Below are 8,355 nucleotides of genomic sequence, written 5' to 3'. Positions count from 1 at the left end.
TGTCGGGCAAAATTACCCAAGCCAGGGGTATAAATATACAAATATATTGAAAAAAAAACTTCCGAATAAATTCAAAAATATGTGTTCCGTCTTAGTTTTCTCAGTGTGTGCTTAGCTTATCATCTTAGCAAGGCAGTGATTTGTCTTTGTTTCTTCATTGAGACAGCTGATCTTTATTCCTGTAATTCACAGAATACGGTGACTTTTCAAAGCTATTTGATCTCGAAAAGAATCAAAAGTTGAAAGTTCGCGTAAATCTAGAATGACTTACGGTGATCTTCGACTGACTTTTTATTGCATCCGAACAAATTGTTTATTCTTTCAAAAATTTAATAACAACTAGCGTTTAACGCACCTTCGGTGCTTCGAAACTTTTCGACAACTCAGTAAAAACCGCATATATTGGAAACAACATCTGAAAACTTTTAGTGTACTCTGACTGCAACCAATTACAAATTTTTTTTTAAATTCCCATTTTAAAAGCGTCATCTCAAAAACTTAATGGGCCTCTGGAGAAATTTCGAGGCCAGATTTGCAACCACTGAGAGTCCCTGAGAGCACCCTACTATAGGGTAAGGAATCCAAACTTTTTTAAACCTAAGTTTCCCGAAAAAAAAAATTGAAAAAAAAGACGTCTTATCTCGGAAACTAAAAAGAATTGGGGCATTCATATTAAGAGGCAAGATTTAAGACGCCTGGGTGTACGCTGACAATGAGGTTGTATCTTCATCAAGCTGGTAATTTCAAATTTCGAAAAAAAAATTATTTTTAACTTTCTGAAAAATTTGAAAAAATCACAAAAAACGTCACATCTCGAAAACTACAAAGAATTGAGCAGTCATATTTGGAGGCAAGATTCGCAATCCTTGAGAGTACTCTGACAGGACCTAACTACAGGGTTGGGAATTTCAGATGTTTAAAGAATAATAGTAATTTAAGTTTTCTGAAAATTTTTGAAAAAATCACAAAAAACGTCATATCTCGAAAAGTACAAAAACATTGAGCAATCATATTTGGAGGCAATAGTAGCAATCTTTGAGATCACTTTGACAGGACCCAACTACAGGGTTGGGATTTTCAAATTTTGAGAAAATTAATAAAAATTTTCTGAAAATTTTTGAAAAAATCACAAAAAACATCATATCTCGAAAACTACAAGGATTTGAGCAATCATATTTGGAGACAAGATTCGCGATCTTTGATAGTACTCTGACAGTACCCAACTTCAGGGTTGGGAATTTCAGATTTAAAAAAAATCATAATACTTTAAGTTTTGAAAATTTTTGAAAAAATCACAAAAAACATCATATCTCGAAAACTACAAGGATTTGAGCAATCATATTTGGAGGCAAGATTCGCGATCCTTGATAGTACTCTGACAGTACCCAACTTCAGGGTTGGGAATTTCAGATTTTAAAAATATAATAAAAATTTAAGTTTTCTGAAAATTTTCTGAAAAAATCACAAAAAACATCATATCTCGAAAACTACAAGGATTTGAGCAATCATATTTGGAGACAAGATTCGCGATCTTTGATAGTACTCTGACAGTACCCAACTTCAGGGTTGGGAATTTCAGATTAAAAAAAAATCATAATACTTTAAGTTTTGAAAATTTTTGAAAAAATCACAAAAAACATCATATCTCGAAAACTACAAGGATTTGAACATTTATATTTGGAGGCAAGATTTGTAACTCCTTAGAGTACTCTGACAGCGCCCAACTACAGGGTTGGGAACTTCAAGTTTTTTAAATTATTTTGTTGTTTGAAATTTCAGATAATTTTTGAAAAAATCTCAAAAGTCGTCTTATCTCGTTAGATAAAATAAAAATGATTCGGGCATTCAAAATTGGAGGCCAAATTCGCAACCACTAATTCAATATTGGGCTGCTTAATTTAAACTTGGTAAAATAACCACTAAAATCAAATAGAAAAATCGAAAAAAATTCTTAACCATTGCAATATACGATATAGCTTAAACATGCAAAAATAATACATTGAAAAAGCTTAAACATGGCGAGATAGTGAAGCCAGCATTTAAATATATAATAGATTGACCGTTTTAAACAGCTTTTCATCATGTGCGGAAAAAAGGATTTCAACCAAAGAAATCGAGAAAACTGATATTGTTTTTGTTCACATTATGTCGTTGTTATGAAAATTGGCATGCTGATTAGGCCATGACAAACATATTTGGTCTTCATAATTGACCTTGTAAAATCACTCATTGAACCATAAAAAAGATGCTCGTGCTAGGTGGGGGGAGGCAGCTTTCGAAATACTGATGCAAGATTTTGACAAAAGATATCAATGAATTTTCGAAAAAACATGGTCTACTCGCAGACTCACAGGGGACGGATATAGGATTTTTTCGAAGGGGGCGCATTTTCAAAAAAAAATTCGAAAATTCTGTCGACTTTTTTGACCAAAACTAGCGTTTTTGAGCACTTTTTCCACAACTTTGAACAAAAAATTGCGTTTTTTCGGCGCGCGCTCCCCCCTCAAAATTAGTATCTTTTGGCGCCCATGGCGCCTTTAGAAAACTTTTGGGTCCGTCAGCCAAAATTTGATACTCCAAAAAAGAACAAAAGGGGGACCCTTTGGGTCAGCAGTGGGTCGAACCCCTGAGAAGGTGGGCGTCCGCCAATCCCCTCCCCCCAAATATGCCCCAGTCTACTCGATATACAGCTCCATTCAAATAACTATTTAAAAAATCGATCAGAGTGTTAATCAAGTTTTTCAACGAGATCTATTATGAATAGATATGTTTTGACTTTGAGGCAGGGCTACAATTTGTAACAGGCGACAATTCGTAACAAGGCATTGACAAATAGAATACGCTTGCTCCGTTTCGCTCCGCTGCGTTTACATCCGGCAGGAGAGTTATACTTATGGTTTCAATCTGAAGTGGAACTACATGATGAAACTCACCAAACTCTAAAGCAAAATCAAACCGCAGGTGTTGCCAAAACTGACTGGTAGATTATCACCAGGAGACATCGAAAGATCTGTTCTAGAGCTTCCGGCAAGACTGCGTGATTTGAACATCATCAACCCAGAAGCAGACGCCGCTCAGAATTTCAAAGACTCCGAGAGACTCTGCGAACCTCTTGTTAAGAAACTGTTGTCAAGCGATACTGATTTAGACGGGGTTGCAAGTAGGCAGAAACGAGCCTCTACTGAAATACAGAAAGAGAACAAACGGCGCGCCGAAAGAAAGATACTGTGTTGCAATCGCTTATCAGTACTCCATACTCAAAGCATTTGAACTGGCTAACGAAAGAGGCGCGTCAAACTCGTTCACAACGTTGCCGTTAAAAAAACATGGTTTTTGCCTGAGTAGAGCAGCATTTTGGGATGCATTGTGCTTGCGATGTAATTGACCGCTGAAAGATGTCCCTTCTCACTGTGCTTGTGGAAAAACTTTCTCGGTTGAGCATTGCTTGTCTTTTCCTACTCCAGGCTTCCCAGCTATTCGGCATAATGAAGTGAGAGACATAACAGCAGAAAGGTTGACTAAAGTTTGCTCAAATGTTGAGGTCGAACCGCTTTTAGAACATTTATTTGGCAAGTTTTTGGCTTTGAGAACATCAATAACTGGCGATGAAGGGCGTCTTGATATTTCAGCCAATGGAATCTGGGGAGGCAAATTTGAGAAGGCATTCTTCGATGAAAGAGTATTCAATCCTTGCGCCAAATAAAACTCAGGTACTCTGCCAAGCGTGTACTGGAAGCACGAAGTGGAAAAAAAGAACGACTATGAGCAACGTATCAGAGAAGTTGAACATAGTTGAATCACACCTCTTGTTCTTTCGTGCACGGGAGGCTACCATGTTTTACAAAAGATTTGCTTCGATGATCAGTGAAAAAAACTTCGTATAGTCAAGTGCTTTGGTGGATTCGATGGCGTCTTGGGTTTGCGCTTCTCAGATGTTCGATTATTCGATTATGTGTAACCTTGGATACCGTTCATCATACCGGAGACCGACGATGGACATCAGTTAACTTGCATAGGCGTTTCTTTTATGATATCTAATTCTTTTATAAAACCTGATAGCTGTTGTAGTTTGTTCGAATGTGACGTCACCACTACGGAATCTGTAAACGCAGATGACTTCAATGCATTTGAAAAACACCGCCCGCCTTGGAAATTGATGCTTACGATGTGAATGGAGCTGATGTTTATGAACCAGGAAGCGATCATTATCAATTAAATTCTACTGATTCTGATAATTGACAAACTATAGAAATTTCAATTTGAGCAAAAAATTATAAAATCAAAACGAAATCCATTCTATACATAGTAAGCCGATGAAAAGCAGTATCAGGCGAAATTAATGCCATTTAAAAAACGGAAAAAGAGCCGACGGAAACTAGGCCGAAAACCACGAATCCGAAAAAAGTTCAACATTTTCCAAAAAAACTTATTTGAACAAATTATTACAGCCGGAAACCGACTACACCTATTTGTTACCTAAGGTAGTTTACACGAATTTTTTAAAAAAATTTAGCATGTATTGAATTGAAAGTTACCAATCCTCCTAAATTGGCTATTCTGCAAACAAAGTTATTTACGGGAAAAAAGTCAGGAATCCAATTGCAATACCCTTGCATATCACAAGGGTAATCATAAACATCACAAGATTTGTGACATGGTTATGAAAAAAGAGCGGTTTTTCAAACACTTCTCAATTTTTGTAACAAGTGCATCGGTTGAAAATGAGGTAAAACATTAACCTACAACTTTTACCATGCAATCTTCCAGGCAAGTTTCAGTTTTTTGTACTATTTTCCATGAGTCTCAGTGTAGACTTGAACGCGCTGCCAAACTGAAATTATCTGCCCAGATGCGAAATGTCCTGTTTTAAACCAAACTTATACCTCAAGTTACAAACTTGATGCAATATCAAGACTAAATTAAATTACAGAAATATTTGGGCTATTGTTTCATTGTTGGAAACCACTGATCAATTAAAATTTGTTCGTTCACATCAATAAGGCCACCAAGAAAAGCATTAAATACAGATATATCATCACGGGCAATTATTATTTCGAGCAGCTTAGAGTTTTTGTCCATCTTTGAAGGTAGAGAAGAAACAGCATCCAGTTCGTAAGCTGTTATTTTGTTGGCTGAGAAAAGATACTCGGCTACTCTCTCGGGTGACTGCATTCGGCACATCAAATCGGAAAAAGCAGATCGAACAAGGGGGACGTATTCAACCATAGCAGCCGCCTTCAAAAGCTACGAACAACGACCATCTGAAATTCAAACTGCTCATTAAAAATTCTGGGGTTTTTTGTACTTATCCTCCCAAAATTTATATTTCATAATCTTGAACTGGCTTTTTTGTGATTGTATTTGGTTGGCTGAAAATAGACACTCAGATTGAAGTGGCAGTTCAAGATGCTCTGATTACAATTATTAGATGCTTTGATTACAATTATTAGAAGACACATTAAGCAGCCGAATTGACCGAAAATCTAGTTTTTTTGTCTAATATTGAAATTTAACTTTAATTACCTGTTGAGTCTGGTCCGGGTTAGAAAAACAAAAAATTAATCCAAGAGGAAAATTTTTTTAACCACACTCACATTTTCTCAGATAGGCACTCTAGTTCAGCCTTGTTGGCAATCGGCTAAACTTCAAATCAGTGAATTACTATTATTATGACCAGCTATATATTGATTTCACAAATTACAAAATTTGGGCGGAATAAGAAAAAAACACCCGAAATTCTGGTCAGCACCTTTCATTCAAAAACCGTCTTGATTGAAAAAATACTTCGTTTATAACTCTGAAAATAGTAACGACATAACACTATAAATACTATGATCGCAAAGCAAAATCAAATACACAGGCAAAGCAGAGCTGTAAGCAGGGGCGGACGCCCCCTCCCCTCAGGGATTCGACCCCCTGCAGACCCAAACGGTCCCCCCTTTGGTACTTTTAAAGAAATCCATTTTTGGCCGACTGACCCTAAAATTTTTCTAAGGGCTCCTTTGGCGCCAATATATACTAACTTTGAAGGGGAGCGCGCGCCAAAAAAAACGCGTTTTTTTGTCAAAGTTTTCCAAAAAGTGCCCTAAAAACGGTTTTTTAACCTGTTTTTTTTTTCAATAATTTACCTGCGGCCCAAACAACGTCTTTTTAGTGCTCTAGGAGAGCTCGGAAAATCAATTTGGTCGACTTAAAAAAAAGGTAGTTCAATTTTTCGAAATTTTTTTGAAATTCTCGACAAAAATCCTAGATCCGCCCCTGGCTGTAAGTAGTCTGACCGCAATACAAAATAAAACATAGAGGCAAAGCGCAAGAGTGAAAATTTAAGACGCAGCTGCATTCTTTATTGCTGGCAACTGCGAGGAAAACAAAAAGAAAACACACACAATTGTTTTAAAATCACTATCTGATTTGGTTAACAAAAAAGCAAAACTTTCGAATTCAAAATACCTGCACTATTACAGGCATACATCAAAACAATTTTAAACTATGCTGAAAATAAATTAATTAATCAGAAAAACCCGTGCTGTAGAGATTAAGCCGACAAAAACTAAGAAGATAGATGCTAGGCCGACAACTTTTTTTCAAGCCAAAAACTTTCAGTTTCCAAAAAAAATAGGTCCTTGTCGGAATCGAACTTTCGACCATCGTATTGCAACACATGAGCGTTTTACCAAACTTGCAGAAAAGACGCGGAATATGTGCTTAGTTTATGTGTAGTAAATTGATATTCCGCGTCTTTTCTGCAAGTTTGGTAAAACGCCCAAGCTAAGCACATCTTCACACATTTGCAATACATCACAAACAGCATGGAGCGCTAGCCGACAAAAAAGTAGCAGGGCGAGTTATTCGACAAGTCAAAAAAGTTTTGAAAAAAATTATATCTACCAAAAATTACATATCAAGAAGTCCAATTGGCCGAAAATTCAAAAGCCGATAAACTTTTAAAGGAAACAAAAATAAATAAAGATATGCAAAATCGAAGTAATTGTGTAACCAAGATAGTAATCATATTTCCAATTGACAGAGTATTCATGCTCGAAATATATCTGTTGGTCAACGTGTCTGTTGGGATACTAATCAACGCCAGGCTTGAGGTAGTCCAACTAACGTCAGTAAATAAAACCCTTGAATAAAGTTCATCACAGGAAAAAGTCTAGTACCCGATTGCAACATAATTGCTCTCACAAGGGTAATAAATCAAGCTATCAAATAATTCAGTTAAACAAGTTTTATGAAAAAAGCATGTGTTCCGATTTGATAACGCTTGCTAACCGCAAAAGTAATTTCATACTTGGCGCGAAGTTACATACGGTAGATATGTAGATGAATGATTCCACGAGATGAGTCCTGCGAACAAAACTATTTACTGAAAAAAACTAGTACCCGATTGCACTACCCTTGCTTATCACAAGAATAAAAAGGATATCGATTAAAAACCTATTCGAACCGCTTGCAACAAAAAAAAAGAAATGACTAAGGTTTAAAGCAGACGAAAAAAAACCAAAAAAAATTAATTTGAAAAAACTTCAAAAACCGTTTTTGTCAAAAGAAAAAAATTGCAAAAAAGGCCAAAATATCCAGAGCAAAATTACCTGAACAGTTAAAAATTTAACAAGAACCTTTCCAGAGGCTAGAAAGAAGCTGAACTTTCGAAACATCCTTTCTGCGGAACTTAGCCGACAAAAATAAACAGACAGACAATAATCAAAATTAGCCAAAAATTTTGAAGTTTGCAAAAAATTAAAGCTTATGACTGGAACCCAACTCCAGGGCTTTGTCGTCTTAAGCACGTGTGTTACATAACTTGAAAGAAAACTGAAAAGCTGAACCTTCAAAAAAAGTCGGGCTACGTTAAGCCGACGAAAATAAACAGACGGACAATAGACCGAAAAAGTACAACTCTAGTTTACAAAAAACAGGTCCCAGCCGGACCACAAGTCTCTGCCATCTCAAGCAGTTAAAGCCTCGACACCCGATGGTCCACATGGTTGATTGAATTGAATTTATAATTAACCAGCGGTAACGAAGCCGAAAGTACCTGAGCAGAAAACCTTCAGGCCGAAAAAAATTCAAAAAAGTTCTAAGCTAATTAAAACCTTTCAAATCGTCTTCTCCTCAGAACACAAACATGCACACAAAAACTTATTCTGCCCTCAAATCAAACAACAAGATGCCACTAAGTCGATTAAAAAATAGGCCGAAACATATGAAGACGATAACAAAAAAGCAATTTTAACAAATCGAGTTGGTAAAATACAACCAACAGAAAAAGTAAATTTCGATTTTGCCGGATATTTAATTTGCTAATATTTTCAAAAAACGTATGCTGCAACAGAAAGGTCCCGTAGATGA

Source organism: Symsagittifera roscoffensis, chromosome 2 (genome assembly GCF_963678635.1).
Source record: "Symsagittifera roscoffensis chromosome 2, txSymRosc1.1, whole genome shotgun sequence".
NCBI classification, from domain to species: domain Eukaryota; kingdom Metazoa; phylum Xenacoelomorpha; order Acoela; family Convolutidae; genus Symsagittifera; species Symsagittifera roscoffensis.
The sequence above is the reverse complement of the archived record's forward strand: the minus strand, read 5'-3'. Positions refer to the sequence as shown.